This window comes from Zalophus californianus, chromosome 3 (assembly GCF_009762305.2).
Source record: "Zalophus californianus isolate mZalCal1 chromosome 3, mZalCal1.pri.v2, whole genome shotgun sequence".
Lineage (NCBI taxonomy): Eukaryota > Metazoa > Chordata > Mammalia > Carnivora > Otariidae > Zalophus > Zalophus californianus.
In genome coordinates this window covers 57,769,528-57,786,490 of record NC_045597.1, presented here as the reverse complement: position 1 = coordinate 57,786,490, position 16,963 = coordinate 57,769,528, and positions in this window count along the sequence as shown.

Here is a 16,963-nt window from a genome sequence, read left to right as displayed (position 1 = left end):
CTTAAACTTTTAATTGCATTAATTTTGTATTTTACTTAAACTTCAAAATGATCAGAGTTAGAAATTGAAATAGTGTGAAAAATTCAGTAATGTGATCATCTTCTTCACATTTGCCTCTGGGATGGAAAATCCTTTTCTTTTAGCAAGCCTTCATTTGTCTTACCACCTCCAACATTTACTCAATTAGTTGACCATTGAACAACATATGTTTCAAACTATGTGGGTCCACTTATATGCAGATGTTTTTTTGGGTAAAGTGCAGTACTGTAAATGTATTTTCCTGATGATTTTCTTAATATTTTCTCTTTATTGTAACAATACAGTATATACTATATGTAACAAAATATGTTAATTGTTTATGTTAACACTAAGTCTTGTCAACAGTAGGCTATCAGCAGTTAAGTTTTTGGGGAGTCAGAAATTATACATTGATTTTTGACTGCATGGGGGTCAGTGCCCCTAACCCCCATGTTGTTCAAGGGTCAATTCCATTGGAATTGTCTATTGAATATTTCTTGGTATTGATAACTCGCTGGCCCTTCTTTGCTAATTTAGCTGATAACACTTAAAGAATTGGCTCAGTACCTTTGGACAGACAGAAGAGCAACACAAAGATAAAGGCTGAAAAGTTCAATTCTTCCTTAGCAATGAGGGTTTGCTGTAAAAGCTGATGCTATATCTAGTTATTTACCTGGGGATGTATATCTCATTGGCATATGAGGAGGTTGCTTTTTACCTTTTATCTCTAACTTTAACAACTTATGTACCTTTGTAAGGTATTTATTAAGAAAACATACACTGGCCTTTGATAGGCATGAAACTGGCTGAGTTTGGATTGTGACAAATATAGAAAGGAGAGTGGGAAGCTTCTATCGTCAGCAGAGGGAGGAACAAGATGGCACCATGGAAACACCAAATTTTGCAAGTTGGAAGATATTGTATTTGAAACTTAATTGACAATTTCCTCTTGGCCAAATCTGCCTAAAGAGAAACAAAAGCAAAAATGAACTGTTGGGACATCATCAGGATAAAACGCTTTTACACAGCAAAGGAAACAATCAACAAAACTAAAAGACAACCTATAGAATGGGAAAAGATATTCGCAAATGACATATCAGATAAAGGGCTACTATCCAAAATTTATAAAGAACTTATCAAATCAACACCCCAAAAACCAAAAAGTCCAGTCAAGAAATGTGCAGAAGACAGGAACAGACATATTTCCCAAGAAAACATACAAATGGCTAACAGACACATGAAAAAATGTTGTGATGACCTAGCAATTGCACTACTAGGTATTTATCCAAAGGATACATAGTGATTCCAAGGGGCACCTGCACCCCAATGTTTATAGCAGCAATGTCCACAATAGCCAAACTATGGAAAGAGATGTCCATCAACAGATGAATGGATAAAGATGTGGTATAGATAGACAATAGACTATAACTTGATCAAAAAGAATGAAATCTTGCCATTTGCAACGACATGGATGGAACTAGAGGGTATTATGCTAAGTGAAATAAGTCAGTTGGAGAAAGACAAATACCATATGATTTCTCTTACATGTGGAATTTAAGAAACAAAACAGATGAATATAGGGGAAGGGAGGGAAAAATCAAATAATATAAAAACTGAGAAGGAGGCAAACCATGAGAGACTTAAATATAGAGAACAAACTGAGGGTTGCTGGAGGGGAGTTGGGTGGGGGGATGGGGTAATTGGTGATGGGAATTAAGGAGGGCACTTGATATAATGAACACTGGTTGTTATATGCCAACTGATGAATCACTAAATTCTACCCCTGGAACTAATAATACAGTATATGTTAGCTAAATTGAATTTAAATAAATTAAAAAAAAAAAGGAAATAGTGGTATGTTTTCTATTGTACACACACACACACACACACCCCACATCTTTATCCATTCATCAGTTGATGGACATTTTGGCTCTTTTCATAATCTGGCTATTGGGGACATTGCTGTTATAAACATTGGGGTGCATGTGTCCCTTCAAATCAGCATTTTTGTATCCTTTGGATAAATACCTTGTAGCGCAATTGCTGGATCATAGCATAGCTCTATGTTTAACTTTTTGAGGAACCTCCATACTGTTTTCCAGAGTGGCTGCACCAGGTTGCATTGCCACCAACAGTGTAAGAGGGTTCCCCTTTCTCTGCATCCTCACCAACATCTGTTGTTTCTTGAGTTTTTCATTTTAGCCATTCTGACAGGTGTAACGTGGTATCTCATTGTGGTTTTGATTTGGATTTCCTGGTGATGAGTGATGTTGAACATTTTTTCATGTGTCTGTTAGCATTTGTATGTCTTCTTGGGAAAAATGTCTGTTCATGTCTTCTGCCCATTTCTTGACTGGATTATTTGTTTTTCAGGTATTGAATTTGATAAATTCTTTATAGATTTTGGATACTAACCTTTTAACTGATATGTTATTTGCAAATATCTTCTCCCATTCCTTAGATTGCTTTTTCATTTTATTGTTTGCTTCGCTGTGCAGAAGCTTTTTATCTATCATGTTGATTGATTTATCCTGATGAGGTCCTGAACGTTCATTTTTGCCTTTGGTTCCCTTGCCTCCAGAGACATGTCTAGTACGAATTTGCTGTGGCTGATGTCAAAGAGGTTATTGCCTATGTTTTCCTCTAGGATTTTGATGGATTCCTGTATCACATTGAGGTCTTTTATCCATTTTGAGTTTATCTTTGTGTATGGTGTTAGAGAGTGGTCGAGTTTCATTCTTTATATAGTTGTCCAATTTTCCCAGCACCATTTATTGAAGAGACTGTCTTTTTTGCATTGCATATTTTTTCCTGCTTTGTCAAAGATTAGTTGACCATAGAGTTACGGGTCTATGTCTGGGTTCTCTACTCTGTTTCATTGATCTATGTGTCTGTTTTTGGCCAGTACCATATTGTCTTAATGATTACAGCTTTGTAAAATAGCTTGAAGTCCAGAATTGTGATGCCTCCCACTTTGCTTTTCTTTTTCAACATTCCTTTGGCTATTCAGTCTTTTCTGGTTCCATACAAGTTTTAGAATTGTTTGTTAGCTCTATGAAAGATGTTGGTGGTATTTTGATAGGGATTGCATTCAATGTGTAGATTGCTTTGGTTAGTACTGACATTTTAACAATATTTGTTTTTCCTGTCCAAGAGCATGGAATGTTTTTCCATTTCTTTGTGTCTTCCTCAGTTTCTTTCATAAGTGTTCTGTAGTTTTTAGAGTACAGATCTTTTACCTCTTGGGTTAGATTTATTCCTAGGTATCTTGTGATTTTTGGTGCACTTGTAAGTGGGATCAATTCCTTGATTTCTCTGCCACTTCATTATTGATGTATAGAAGTGCAGCAGATTTCTGTACGTTGATTTTATATCCTGTGACTTTGCTGAATTCATTATCAGTCTTAGCAATTTTTTGTGGAGTCTCATAGGTTTTCTATATAGAGTATCATGTCATCTGCAAAGAGTGAAAGTTTGACTTCTTTCTTGTCAATTTGGATACCTTTTATTCCTTTTTGTTATCTGATTGCTGAGGTTCAGACTTGAGAGCAGACATCCCTGTCGTGTTCCTGACTGTAGGGGAAAAGTTCTCAGTTTTTTCCCATTGAGGATGATATTCACTGTGGATCTTTTGTGTACAGCTTTTATGATATTGTGGTATGTTCCCTCTATCCCTACACTTCAGAGAGTTTTTATTAAGAAAGGATGCTGTATTTTGTAAAATGCTTTTTCCTCATCTATTGAGAGGATCATATGGCTTTTAACCTTTCTTTTATTAATATGGTATATCATGTTGATTGATTTGCAGATATTGAACCACCCCTGCAGCCCAGGAATAAATCCCACTTGATCATGGTGAATAATCCTTTTAATCCTATTAACTAGTATCTTGGTGAGAATTTTTGCATCCATGTTCATCAGGGGTAGTGGTAGTAATTCTCCTTTTTAGTGGGGTCTTTGTCTGGTTTTGGGATCATGGTAATGCTGGTCTCATAGAAGGAGATTGGAAGTTTTCCTTCCATTCCTATTTTTGGAACAGCTTCAGAAGAATAGGTATTAATTCTTCTTTAAGTGTTTGGTGAAATTCCCCTGAGAGGCCTCCGGCCCTGGCCTGTGGTTTGTTGGGAGATTTTTTTTTTCTAAAGATTTACTTACTTATTTTGGACAGAGTGAGTGTGGGGTGGGGTATAGGGGCAGAGGGAGAGAGAGAATCTCAAGCAGACTCCCTGCTGAGTGCAGAGCCTGACGTAGGGCTTGATCTCACAACCCTAAGATCACGACATAAGCCAAAATCAAGAGTCTGACGGTCAACTGACTGAGCCACCCAGGTGCCCTTTTTTGGGAGATTTTTGATTACTGATTGAATTTTTTTTGCTGGTTATGGGTCTGTTCAAATTTTCAATTTCTTCATGTTTCAGTTTTGATAGTTATATATGTTTCTAGAAATTTATCCATTTCTTCCAGATTGCCCAATTTTTTGGCATATAATTGCTCATAATATTTTCTTATAATTGTATTTCTTCAGTGTTGGTTGTGATAGCCCCTTTCACTGGTGATTTTATTTATTTGGGTCCTTTCTCTTTTCTTTTTGATAAGTCTGGCCAGGGGTTTATCAATTTTGTTAATTATTCCAAAGAACGAGATTCTAGTTTTATTGATCTGTTCTATTGTTTTTTTTCTCTTTTTTTTCATTTCTATATCATTGATTTCTGCTCTAATCTTAATTATTTCCCTTCTTCTGCTGGTTTTAGGCTTTATTTGCTGTTCTTTTTCCAGCTCCTTTAGGTGTAAGGTTAGGTTGTGTATTTGAGACTTTTCTTGCTTCTTGAGGAAGGCCCATATTGTTACGTACTTCCCTCTTAGGACCATCTTTGCTCCCAAATGTTTTGGACTGTCATGTTTTCATTTTGATTTGCTTCCATGGTGGGTTTTTTTTTTTTTTAATTTCTTCTTTAATTTCCTGGTTAACCCATTCATCTTTGGTAGGATGTTCTTTAGCCTTCATGTATTTGTGGTCTTTCCAAATTTTTTCTTGTGGCTGACTTCAAGTTTCAAAGCACTGTGGTCTGAAAATATGTATAGTATGATCTGGATCTTTTTTTTACTTGTTGAGGGCTGATTTGTGACCTAGTATGTGATCTATTCTAGAGAATGTTCAATGTGCACTCGAAAAGAATGTGTATTTTCCTGCTTTAGGATGAAGTGCTCTGAATATGTCTGTTAAGTCCCTCTGGTCCAGTGTGTCATTCAAAGCCATTGTTTCCTTGTTGATCTGCTGCTTAGATGATCTGTCCATTGATGTAAGTGGGGTGTTAAGGTCCCCTACTACTATTATATTATTATCAGTGAGTTTCTTTAAGTTTGTTGTTAATTGATTTATGTATTTGAGTGCTCCCAAGTTAGGGGCATAAATATTTATAGTTATTAGATCTTGTTGGATAGACCCCTTTATTATGATATAGTGCCCTTCTTTATCTATTATTATAGTCTTTGGTTTAAAATCTAGTTTGTCTGGGTTGTCTGGGTGGCTCAGTCAGTTAAGCACCCACTCTTGATTTCATCTTGGGTATGATCTCATCTCGGGTATGATCTCAGGGTCATGGGATTGAGCCCCACATCAACACAGAGTCTGCTTGTCCCTCTCCCTCTGCTCCTCCTCTTGCAATCTCTCTCTCAAGTAATAAAATAAAATCTTAAAAGAAGACAGTCATAAAAAAACACAAAATTTATTTTGTCTGATACAAGGATGGCTACTCCAGCTTTCCTTTGATGTCTATTAGTGTGATAAATGGTTCTCTTCCCCCTCACTTTCAAGCTGGAGGTGTCTTTGGGTCTAAAATGAATCTCTTGTAAGCAACATATTGATGGGTCTTGTTTTTTAATCCATTCTGATACCCTATGTCTTTTTCTTGGAGCATTAAGTCCCTTTACATCAGAGTAATTATTGATAGGTATGAATTTAGTGCTACTGTATTACCTGTAAAGTCCTTGTTCCTGTAGATTGTCTTTGTTACTTTCTATCCTTTGTTGTTTTTGGTCTGTTGTTCCTGCTCAAAGGATCCCCTTTAGTATTTCTTGCAGAGCTGGGTTAGTTTTCACAAACTCCTTAATTTTTGTTTGTCTTGGAAACTCCTTATCTCTCCTTCTATTCTGAATGAAAGCCTTGGCTGCATATTTTTCCCATTTAGCACATTGAATATATGATGGCACTTCTTTCTGGCCTGCTACGTTTCTATGCAGGTCTGCTGCTAACCTTATGTCTCTACCCATATAGGTAAAGGACATTTTGTCCCTAGCAGCTTTCAGAATTCTCTTTTTATCTTTGTGTTTTGCAAGTTTCACTATGATATGTCTTGGTATTGATCTGTTTTTATTGATTTTGAGGGGAGCTCTTTGTGCCTCTGTTTCCTTCCCCGGATTAGGGACGTTCTCAGCTATAATTTGTTCAAATAAGCCTTCTGCTCCTTTTCCCACTCTTCTTCTGGGACTCCTATGATACAGATATCATTGCGCTTTGTGGAATCGCTGAGTTCCCTAAGTCTATATTTGTGATCTAATAGTTTTCTTTCCCTCTTCTTTTCAGCTTAATACCCCCCTCGCCATAATTTTATCTTCTATATCACCTATTTGATCTTCTGCTTCTTCCATCCTCATTGTGATTATATCCAGTTGCTTTTACATCTCAGTTATAACATTTTTCATTTCAGCCCGATTAGGTTTTAGGTCTTTTATCTCTGCAGCCAGGGTTTCTCTGGTGTCTTCTATGCTTCTTTCAAGCCCAGCTAGTATTCTTATGATTGTTGTTCTAAATTCTTGTTCAGATATATTGCTTATCTCTGTTTTGAGCAAATCCCTGGCTATGATTTTTTCTTGATCTTTCTTTTAGGGAGAACTCCTCTGTCTTGTCATTATGTCTAGGTTTCTGTTTTGCATATTATGAAAGCTTGTTATGTTTCTTGCTCCTGAGAGTAATACTATATTAAGAAGGGGTCATACGTTGTCCAGGGTCTGGTGTTTCTGGTATATGATGTGTACACTCTGCTGTTGTGTTTTGGCTGCTCTTTCCCACAGGCCAGTCTTCTACAGAGTTCCTCCTTGCTTGCAGTGGGGAGTGTTTGGAACTTTAGGTGTGCTTTGATTTGTTTGCTAAGATAAGCCTCACATCTGCCAAGTTCTCTCCTTCCACTTGTGCAGATTGTTTTCTCAATCCTCGGATCGGTTTCCTAGTTGTTCAAAATGATTTGATGTTGATCTAGCTGTGTTCTAGGAATGAGGCAAACTCAGGGTCCCCTTACTACTCTGCCATCTTAACTCCTTTTTTTTTTTTTTTGAACACAGTGTTATATTTTCGTTCATGACTGTAATCTTAGCTTCTCTTTGGTCATTTTTGTACCTTGTATTGACTTAATATTCTTGTTTTTACACAGATATTGTTGTTTGTGAGTTTTTAAATTTTGCTTTAGATGTTACCTGGCAGGAACAAGTAAATTTCACTGCCCATTGCAGTTATTCTTTTACAATACCAATTTTTACACTAAAATGACTAGGCTATCAATTTTTTAAGAGAGGAGAACTTACATTTTCTAAATCCTCCACAACCTCTGGCTCAAAGTTGACTCTATGGGAGGCCCTCAGTACTGTAAGTCCTTATTTTGAGAGATGGCTCTCTTTTATTCCTGGACTTGGTGTCCCTTTAATGGAAAGCTGCAATATTATGAGCCATAAACACCCATATCACAGAAGACTACATTTTTTTTTTTTCCTGGTATTCTGAGATACAAAGATGAAGTGAAAAAGACCGAGAAGTCACGATGGGGTTTGGAAAAGACTGCCAGATTTAAACATACATGACTGAAAAAAAGATGAAGTGTTTCCATTTCAGTGCATTTGTAGGAAAAATTCCATGACCATATTCCTAGATTCCTGTGCTATTCTAGTGAATAGGCTGTTTCTTGAGCTAAGAGTATTTGGAAAAGTCAGGTTTCATTCTTTGGTTTGTTATCCCTAACCAGTGGTACTTAGTGAGTGGGTTTTTTCTTTGCTCAAGGTTTTCTTTCCTATCCTTCCATGACTTTCTTTCCTTTGTTTCCCCACATTGATTGGCAAGGTCCCTGCTACGCATGGATCAGGTGCTGGGTGGAGGCCTACTGATTGGCCCTTGGATTGTCTACTGTTCTGTGATGCCAACATCAGCTGTGCTCTTATCCTCTGACTCCAGAAGCCACAACCACCCTTCCTGTGTTCTACCTGTGACTGCCTGCATGCAGATCTAGCACCTCTTGTTCATCTCTTGAAGAATACACTTACCCAAAAACCTGGTAGACAGAAGATCTCACTGAGGATTTTATAGTGAACAAAGAAGAGTAGATTTACCTCAAACATTCACATCATGCAATTTTAACATCTTCACTAGACAAGTCTATTTTATCCTCAGCTTGGTGGCAACTGAAGTTTTCTGCCTCCTTTCCCCCAAATAAAGCTCTTCTCTCCATTTTCTGGATTTTGTTTGGGAGTACTTAAAAATGTTTACCACTTTATCCTGGAGAGCAGTGAAAGCTACCATTGTGAGGAGTTCTTTTGCCCGCCATTACCAAGATAATAACTGTCTATCAGCTTCCCTTTAAAGCTGTTTTCTTGGCATGTTGCACTGTTTGCTCTCCAGCTGTCCACCACCCTCACTTGAGAGTAAATATAAGAAGTCAAATGAGAAAAGTGTATAAGTAAATATAGTTTATGTTTCCATAAATGATAACTACAGTTCTAGGCCATCAGTACATTTTAAATATTAATTTTACAAAAATGAACAAAAAAAAACTTTAAAAAACCAAATTTCCTCTGAGTTCTTAGATTCAGATCTTTCCTTCTGTGTCTTTGGGCTTGCTTATTGGTTGGCTGCTTTTGCCATTTTTACAGATGTTGTTAATATCCTCAGTGTTTGATTATCCTTGGTTGAAGCAAGGAAAAAAACTTTTTTGATATCTATTTCAGCTTCTTTGAGCAGAGTTGCAAAATAAACGTATTTGAATTTTATCTTCCCTGGATTCCCAGCCTGTCTTTACTGAAGAAACATGTTTCAGTCATGAATACACATATTTGAAGTCACAAGTTGCTTGTGTTGAAGGTTTATTATTTGGAATGGCGACCTGTTCAGAACACCCGGTGTTCCATACAGTATGTGCCCTCCTTAATACCCATCACCTGGCTAACCCCTCCTGCCTCCCCCCTCCCCTCTAAAACCCTGTTTGTTTCTCAGAGTCCATAGTCTCTCATGATTCATCTCTCCCTCCAATTTCCCCTCCTTCATTTTTCCCTTCCTTCTCCTAATGTCTTCCAGGCTATTCCTTGTGTTCCACAAATAAGTGAAACCATATGATAATTGACTTTCTCCGCTTGACTTATTTCACTTAGCATAATCTCCTCCAGTCCCATCCATGTTGATGTAAAAGTTGGGTATTCATCCTTTCTGATGGCTGAGTAATATTCCATTGTATATATGGACCACATCATCTTTATCCATTCATCTGTTGAAAGACATCTCGGCTCTTTCCACAGTTTGGCTATTGTGGACATAGCTGCTATGAACACTGGGGTGTAAATGGCCCTTCTTTTCACTACATCTGTGTCTTTGGGATAAATACCCAGGAGCGCAATTGCTGGGTCATAGGGTAGCTCTATTTTTAATTTTTTCAGGCACCTCCACACTGTTTTCCAAAGTGGTTATACCAACTTGCATTCCAACCAACAGTGTAAGAGGGTTCCCCTTTCTCCACAACTTCTTCAACATTTGTTGTTTCTTTCCCTGTCCATTTTTGCCATTCTAACTGGTGTAAGGTGATATCTCAATGTGGTTTTGATTTGAATTTCCCTGATGGCTAATGATGATGAACATTTTTTCATGTGTCTGTTAGCCATTTGTATGTCTTCTTCAGAGAAGTGTCTGTTCATGACTTCTGCCCATTTTTTGACTTGATTATTTGTTTTTTGGGTGTTGAGTTTGAGAACTTCTTTACAGATCTTGGAAAGCAGCGCTTTGTCTGTAATGTCATTTGCAACTATCTTCTCCCATTCTGTGGGTTGCCTCTTTGTTTTGTTGACTGTTTCCTTTGCTGTGCAGAAGCCTTTTATCTTGATGAAGTCCCAAAAGTTCATTTTTTGCTTTTGTTTCACTAGCTTTTGGAGATGTATCTTGAAAGAAGTTGCTGTGGCCAATGTCAAAGAGGTGACTGCCTTTGTTCTTCTCTAGGATTTTGATGGATTCCTGTCTCACATTGAATTCTTTCATCCATTTTGAGTTTATCTTTGTGTATCGTGTTAGAGAATGGTTGAGTTTCATTCTTCTGCATGTGGCTGTCCAATTTTCCCAGCACGATTTATTGAAGAGATTGTCTTTTTTTCCATTGCATATTTTTTCCAGCTTCATCAAAGATTATTTGACCATAGGGTTGAGGGTCCATATCTGGATTCTCTATTCTGTTCCATTGGTCTATATATCTGTTTTTGTGCCAGTACCATACTGCTTCGGTGATCACTGCTTTGTAATATAGCTTGAAATCGGGCAACGTGATGCCCCCAGCTTTGTTTTTCTTTTTCAAAATTTCCTTTGCGATTTGGGTCTTTTCTGATTCCATACCAATTTTAGGATTGTTTGTTCCACCACTTTGAAAAAATGCCATTAGAATTTTGATCGGGATGGCATTGAAGGTAGAGATTGCTCTGGACAGCATAGACATTTTAATAATGTTTATTCTTCTGTTCCATGAGCATGGAATGTTTTTGCATCTTTTTGTGTCTTCTTCAGTTTCTTTCATGAGTGTTCTGTAGTTCCTAGAGTATAGATCTTTTACCTCTTTGGTTAGGTTTATTCTGAGGTATCTTATGGTTTTTGGCGCTATTGTAAATGGAATCGATTATCTAATTTTTCTTTTTACAGTTGCATTGTTGGTGTATAAGAAAGCAACTGATTTCTGTGCATTGATTTTGTATCCTGCCACATTCCTGAATTGCTGTATGAGTTCTAGTGATTTGGTGGTGGAGTCTTTTGGGCTATCCACATAAAGTATCATGTCATCTGCAAAAAGAGAGAGTTTGACTTCTTGGATAATTTGAATACCTTTTATTTCCTTTTGTTGTCTGATTGCTGTTGCTAGGACTTCTAGTACTATGTTGAACAATAGTGGCGAGAGTGGGCATCCTTGACGTGTTCCTGATCTTAAGGGAAAGGCTTTCAGCTTTTCCCCATTGAGGATGATATTCACTGTGGGTTTTTTGTAGATGGATTTTATGAACTTGAGGTATGTTCCCTCTATCCCTATACTCTGAAGAGTTTTAATCAGGAAAGAATGCTGTATTTTGTCAAATGTTTTTTCTGCATCAATTGAGAGGACTGTAAGGTTCGTCTCTCTCCACTTATTAATGTGTTCTATCACACTGATTGATTTGCCAATGTTGAACCACCCTTGCATCCCAGGGATAAATCCCACTTGGTCATGGTGGATGATCCTTTTAATGTATTGTTGGATCCTATTAGCTAGGATTTTGTTGAGGATTTTGGAATCCATATTCATCAGGGATATCAGTCTGAAATTCTCCTTTTTCATGGGGTCTTTGCCTGGTTTGGGGATTAAGGTAATGCTGGCCTCATAGAATGCATCTGGAAGCTTTCCTTCTGTTTCTATTTTTTGAAACAGCTTCAGGAGGATAGGTATTATTTCTTCTTTGAATGTTTGGTAGAATTCTCCAGGGACTCCATCAGGCCCTGGACTCTTGTTTTTTTGGGAGGTTTTTGATCACTGCTTCAACCTCATTACTGGTTATTGGCCTATTCAGGTTGTCAATTTCTTCCTGTTTCAGTCTTGGCAGTTTATAGGTTTCCAGGAAGGCATCCATTTCTTCCAGGTTGCTTAATTTATTGGCATATAGTTGATAATAATTTCTAATAATTGTTTCTATTTCCTTGGTGTTAGTCGTGATCTCTCTCCTTTCATTCATAATTTTATTAATTTGGATCCTTTCTCTTTTCTTTTGGATAAGTCTGGCCAGTGGTTTATCGATCTTATTAGTTCTTTCAAAGAACCAGCTTCTAGTTTCATTGATCTGATCTACTGTGTTTCTTGTTCCTAATTCATCAATCTCTTCTCTAGTCTTAATTATTTCTCCTCTAATGCGTGGCTTAGGAATCGTTTGTTGCTTTTTCTCTAGTTCTTTAAGGTGTAGAGTTAGTTGGTGAATTCGGGATTTTTCTATTTTTTTTTTGAGTGCGGATTGGATGGCTATGTATTTCCCCCTTAGGACTGCCTTTGCAATATCCCATAGGTTTTGGACTGACGTGTTTTTGTTCTCACTGGGTCCATGAATTGTTTAAGTTCTTCTTTGATTTCCTGGTTGACCCAAACATTCTTGAGCAGAATGATCTTTAGCTTCCAAGTGTTTGAATTTCTTCCAAATTTTTTCTTGTGATTGAGTTCCAGTTTTAAAGCATTATGGTCTGAGAACATGCAGGGAATAATCTCAATTTTTTGGTATGAGATTGAGACCTGATTGTGACCCAGTATGTGGTCTCTTCTGGAGAAAGTTCCATGTGCGCTCGAGAAGAATGAGTATTCTTTTGTTTTAGGGTGGAATGTTCTGTATGTATCTATGAGGTCCATCTGGTTCAGTGTCATTCAAAGCTCTTGTTTCTCTGTTGATTTTCTGCTTAGATGATCTGTCTATTGCTGAGAGTGGAGTATTGAGGTCTCCTACAATTAACGTATTGTTATCAGTATGACTTTATTTTGGTTAACAGTTGGCTTATGTAGATGGCTGCTCCCATGTTGGGGGCATAGATATTTACAATTGTTAGATCTTCTTGTTGGATAGACCTTTTAAGAATGATCTAGTGCCCTCTGTGTCTCTAACTACAGTCTTTAGCTTAAAATCTAATTTGTCTGATATAAGAATTGCTACCCTAGCTTTCTTTTGAGGTCCGTTGACATGGAAGATGGAACTCTGTCCCTTCACTTTCAGTCTGGATATATCTTTAGGTTCAAAAATGAGTCTCTTGTAGACAGCATATGGATGGGTCCTGTCTTTTTATCCAATCTGCAACTCTGCACCGTTTTATGGGAGCATTTACGCCCTTCACGTTGAGAGTGATTATTGAAAGATATGAGTTTATTGTCATCATGTTGCCTGTGAAGACCTTGTTTTTATAGATTGTCTCTGTAAATTTCTGTTCTATATCACTCTTCAGGTCTTTCTCCTTTTATAGAACCCCCCCTTAATATTTCTTCCTGGGCCGGTTTAGTGATCACATATTCTTTCAGTTTCTGTGGGTGTTGGAAGCTCTGCATCTCTCCATCCATTCTAAATGACAGCCTTGCCAGATAAAGTATTCTTGGCTGCGTGTTTTTCTCGTTTAGTACACTGAATATGTCTTGCCAGGCCTTTCTGGCTTGCCAGGTCTCTGTGGATAGGTCTGACGTTATTCTGATGTTCCTCCCTCTGTATATAAGGAATCCCTTCCCCCTAACTACCCTTAAGATGGTTTCCTTGGTTCTAAGATTTGCGACTTTTACTATTAAATGCCAGGGTATTGGCCCGTTTTCCTTGATCTTGGGAGGGGTCCTCTCTGCCTCTGGGACATGAATGTTTGTTTCATTCCCCAGATTAGGGAAGTTCTCAGCTATGATTTGCTCAAATATATCTCCTAGTCCTGTCTCTCCACCCCCTCAGGGATCCTGATAATTCTGACATTGGAATGTTTGATGGTGTCACTCATTTCTCTGATTCTATTTTCATGGATTTTGAGTTGTTTTTCCCTGGCCTCCTCTTTTTCATTCTTGTCTATTAATTGGTCTTCTAGATCACTAATTCATTTTTCTGCCTCGCTTACCCTAGCTATTAGAGTATCTAGATTAGATTGGATCTCATTGATAGCATTTTTAAGCTCTGCCAGTTCAGCTTTCATGTCTGCCCTTAGAGACTCTATGTTGCCCTTAATCGATTTCCTCGTTCTAGCTATTGTCCTCACAATTGCTAGTCTGAATTCCATCTCCAACATCTTGGTTATATCTGAATCCATTTGTAAATCTGTGGCAGAAGTCACAGTCTCTGAGTATTTTCCTATTTGGGGGCTTCCTCCTCCTAGTCATTCTGTTGAGGGGTGGTTGAGGGAATGTACAGAGTCCAAATTGTTGACTAGAACCCAAGCAAGATGCACCCGTTTTCTAGGGACCTTAGGGTTGATGGCCTCTTGTTTTCCCAGCCTGTCTTCTGGGGGAGGGGCCTGTTGCACTGTTACTCAGGCAACCCTGTTTGGGCAGAGTTGCCCTGCCCCCCCGTGTTGGGGGATGGGCTCAGTGGGAACCAATTTTTGGGCCTTTTGTTCCCTGGTGGCTTTCCGTTAGAGTCAGAGCAGAAGAGACCATTTCCCACCCTCTGCCTCAGAGCAGAGATCGCAGTCAGTTCTTCAGTGAGCTCTCCAGGCCACACTATCTCCATCTCTGTCCGTGCTGCTATAAACTGCAGCGTCCTGGGTTGTGCTCCCCTCCGCAGCACCCTCAGTCCTGCCTCTAGGTCGGGGCAAGTCTCTGACTTTTGTGCTTCTAAAACCGCCAGCTGCCCCCAGTTCGCACATACGACCCTGCCGCTCAGGTTTCCATCTAAAGCCTTTTCCCTGCTGCTACGGGTCTGCGAGTCTGTGCCCCGTCCCCAGCGCGCGAGGCTATCGCTCACTGGCAGTGTAGCATCCACATGGCCAGGCTCCCTCTGGCTGCTGTTGAACCTTTGATATCTGCCCGCAGAATCACGGCTCCCTGCTTCATACCTTGAAACCAACTGTCTGTGATATTGTTTGTAGAGATCCAGATCTTCTTACATCTCAGGCTGATTTCGTGGGTGTTCAGAGTGGTCTGGTAGATATCCAGCTAGTTCCGGGGACCAGTTGGAATAACGTCCCCTACTCCTCCGCCATCTTTTCCTCTCTCCTCTCATATCAAAACTTTGAAGAGAAACAATTCAGAACCTGCATTCTCTCCCTTAGGCAGTCTTTCTTATCTTTTTATTATATTATGTGTCCTTGGAAGCAATTTGTGGTAAAAAGATCATGGTCAGTTTTACTTTAGACTTCTCTTTTTGTCAGAAATTATTTATAGTAGGTGGTGGCATCTTGCATTTATGTATACATCTCTTTTCTTAGAATTTACCTTCAAGAATTAGAATTTGAACTAGAATTTATCTTCAAGAGACTGCATGGGAGATGTTAATGTTAATAACTGATTTAGTGTTTGACTTGTTTTTTTGTGTGTGTGTTTAAGAAAAAAACTCTAAGCTTTGGGGTAATATACAGAGACTGGTGTAGTTATGGAATGAATGCTTTCAAAATTCCCAAATGCCAATTCCGATACCATCCTGCTAGTTTTGGCCAATCTCCTTTTTTGTTCTTCACCTTCCCAGCTACTGTCAGTCATCCTGTGCTAAAAGGACAGGTCTTAATAATTATGTCAATTGCTTGCATTAATTTCATTCCTGTTTTGTTGAGGTATTGTGCAAGGTGTTTTGTGAATATTTTCTTTAATCAACAGTCATAAATAAGTCATGGGTATGAATACCCTTCACAGGAAAGAAACAGGTTAAAGAGGAGCCTTCATTATGCTGCTAAAAAGAAGCAACAGGATTTCAAACTATGTTTCTCTGACTCTGTGGAAAAGTTCTCGATTACATCATGTCTTTTCCAGGATGATGACACAGTACTGTCTGCTTTGGCATTATTTTCTAACCCATGGGCCCACCCAGTGATTTGACTTGACTGTCAGATGAGAATCTCCAGGCTGACTACATTCTTTGCGCACTCCAACTTGACCTTGCCCTGGGGCCAACTTTGCCACCAGGCCTGTTGTCCCAGCCCTGTCAGTTTTGCCTTACATCTCCAGTTTCCTGGCCATCCATCCAGCATGTCTTGTTTTTGAGTTAATATCCTTAGGACAGAGTCACCCTGAGAGCTACATTTTAGAAAGGAGTCCATAATTCAAAATTTGGAAAGTTCATTTTTGAATAAAATATTTTAAAATCAAAGAATAGAATCCCAATTTTCTGTCCACTTGCATTATTGAAGGATTGTTAAAACCTTTAAGAAAAGTTTTTTTTTTTTTAAGATTTTATTTATTTGAGAGAGAGAGAATGAGAGATAGAAAGCATGAGAGGGAAGAGGGTCAGAGGGAGAAGCAGACTCCCCGCCGAGCAGGGAGCCCGATGTGGGACTCGATCCTGGGACTCCAGGATCATGACCCGAGCCGAAGGCAGTCGCTTAACCAACTGAGCCACCCAGGCGCCCTGTTTTTTTTTTTTTTTAAGGAAAAAAAAAAGGCGGTTCAGGTCACAGCCTAGAAATTGAGTTCTCTGCTCAGAGTTGAGAGAGAGAGAGAATTTTTAAAAGTTGGGGAAATAGGGGCAACAGCTGTCCCTTTTGTTATCCTTAGTGCTGTAGTCCCAGGATTTTAGGTTCCTTGGTCAGATGCAGTGTCATCAGAACCTGGTGAAGCAGAACCTGTCACCAACCCAACAGCTCCAGGGATTTACCCTGGGGCCCACCCACATTTGCATTCTCCAAATGTAAGCGGGGAATCAGAGGTCATGTGAACTGGCCAGGTTGGAATCCTGATCCCCAAATACCTAAAAATCCTCTTTCCCCAGTGTGTCAAGGTGTGAGCCTTTGAAAAATTTCCCCCAAAAAGCTTAAGAAATCATCTCATTCACTGGATTTGAATTGAATTCCTTGAGATGACTAAGCAACAGATGCCAGGATGATAAATGGCAACTAGGAAAACGCTAATCACACATAAGCCTGGAGGTATAAAGTGATAGAAGCAAAATCTCTGTGGGCCACCCCAGCTAGTGTGGCAGAGAGAAATGAGCTTTGAAGCCAGAGGACCTTGGCAAATTCAGGGGGAACCTCTTTTTAAGTGTA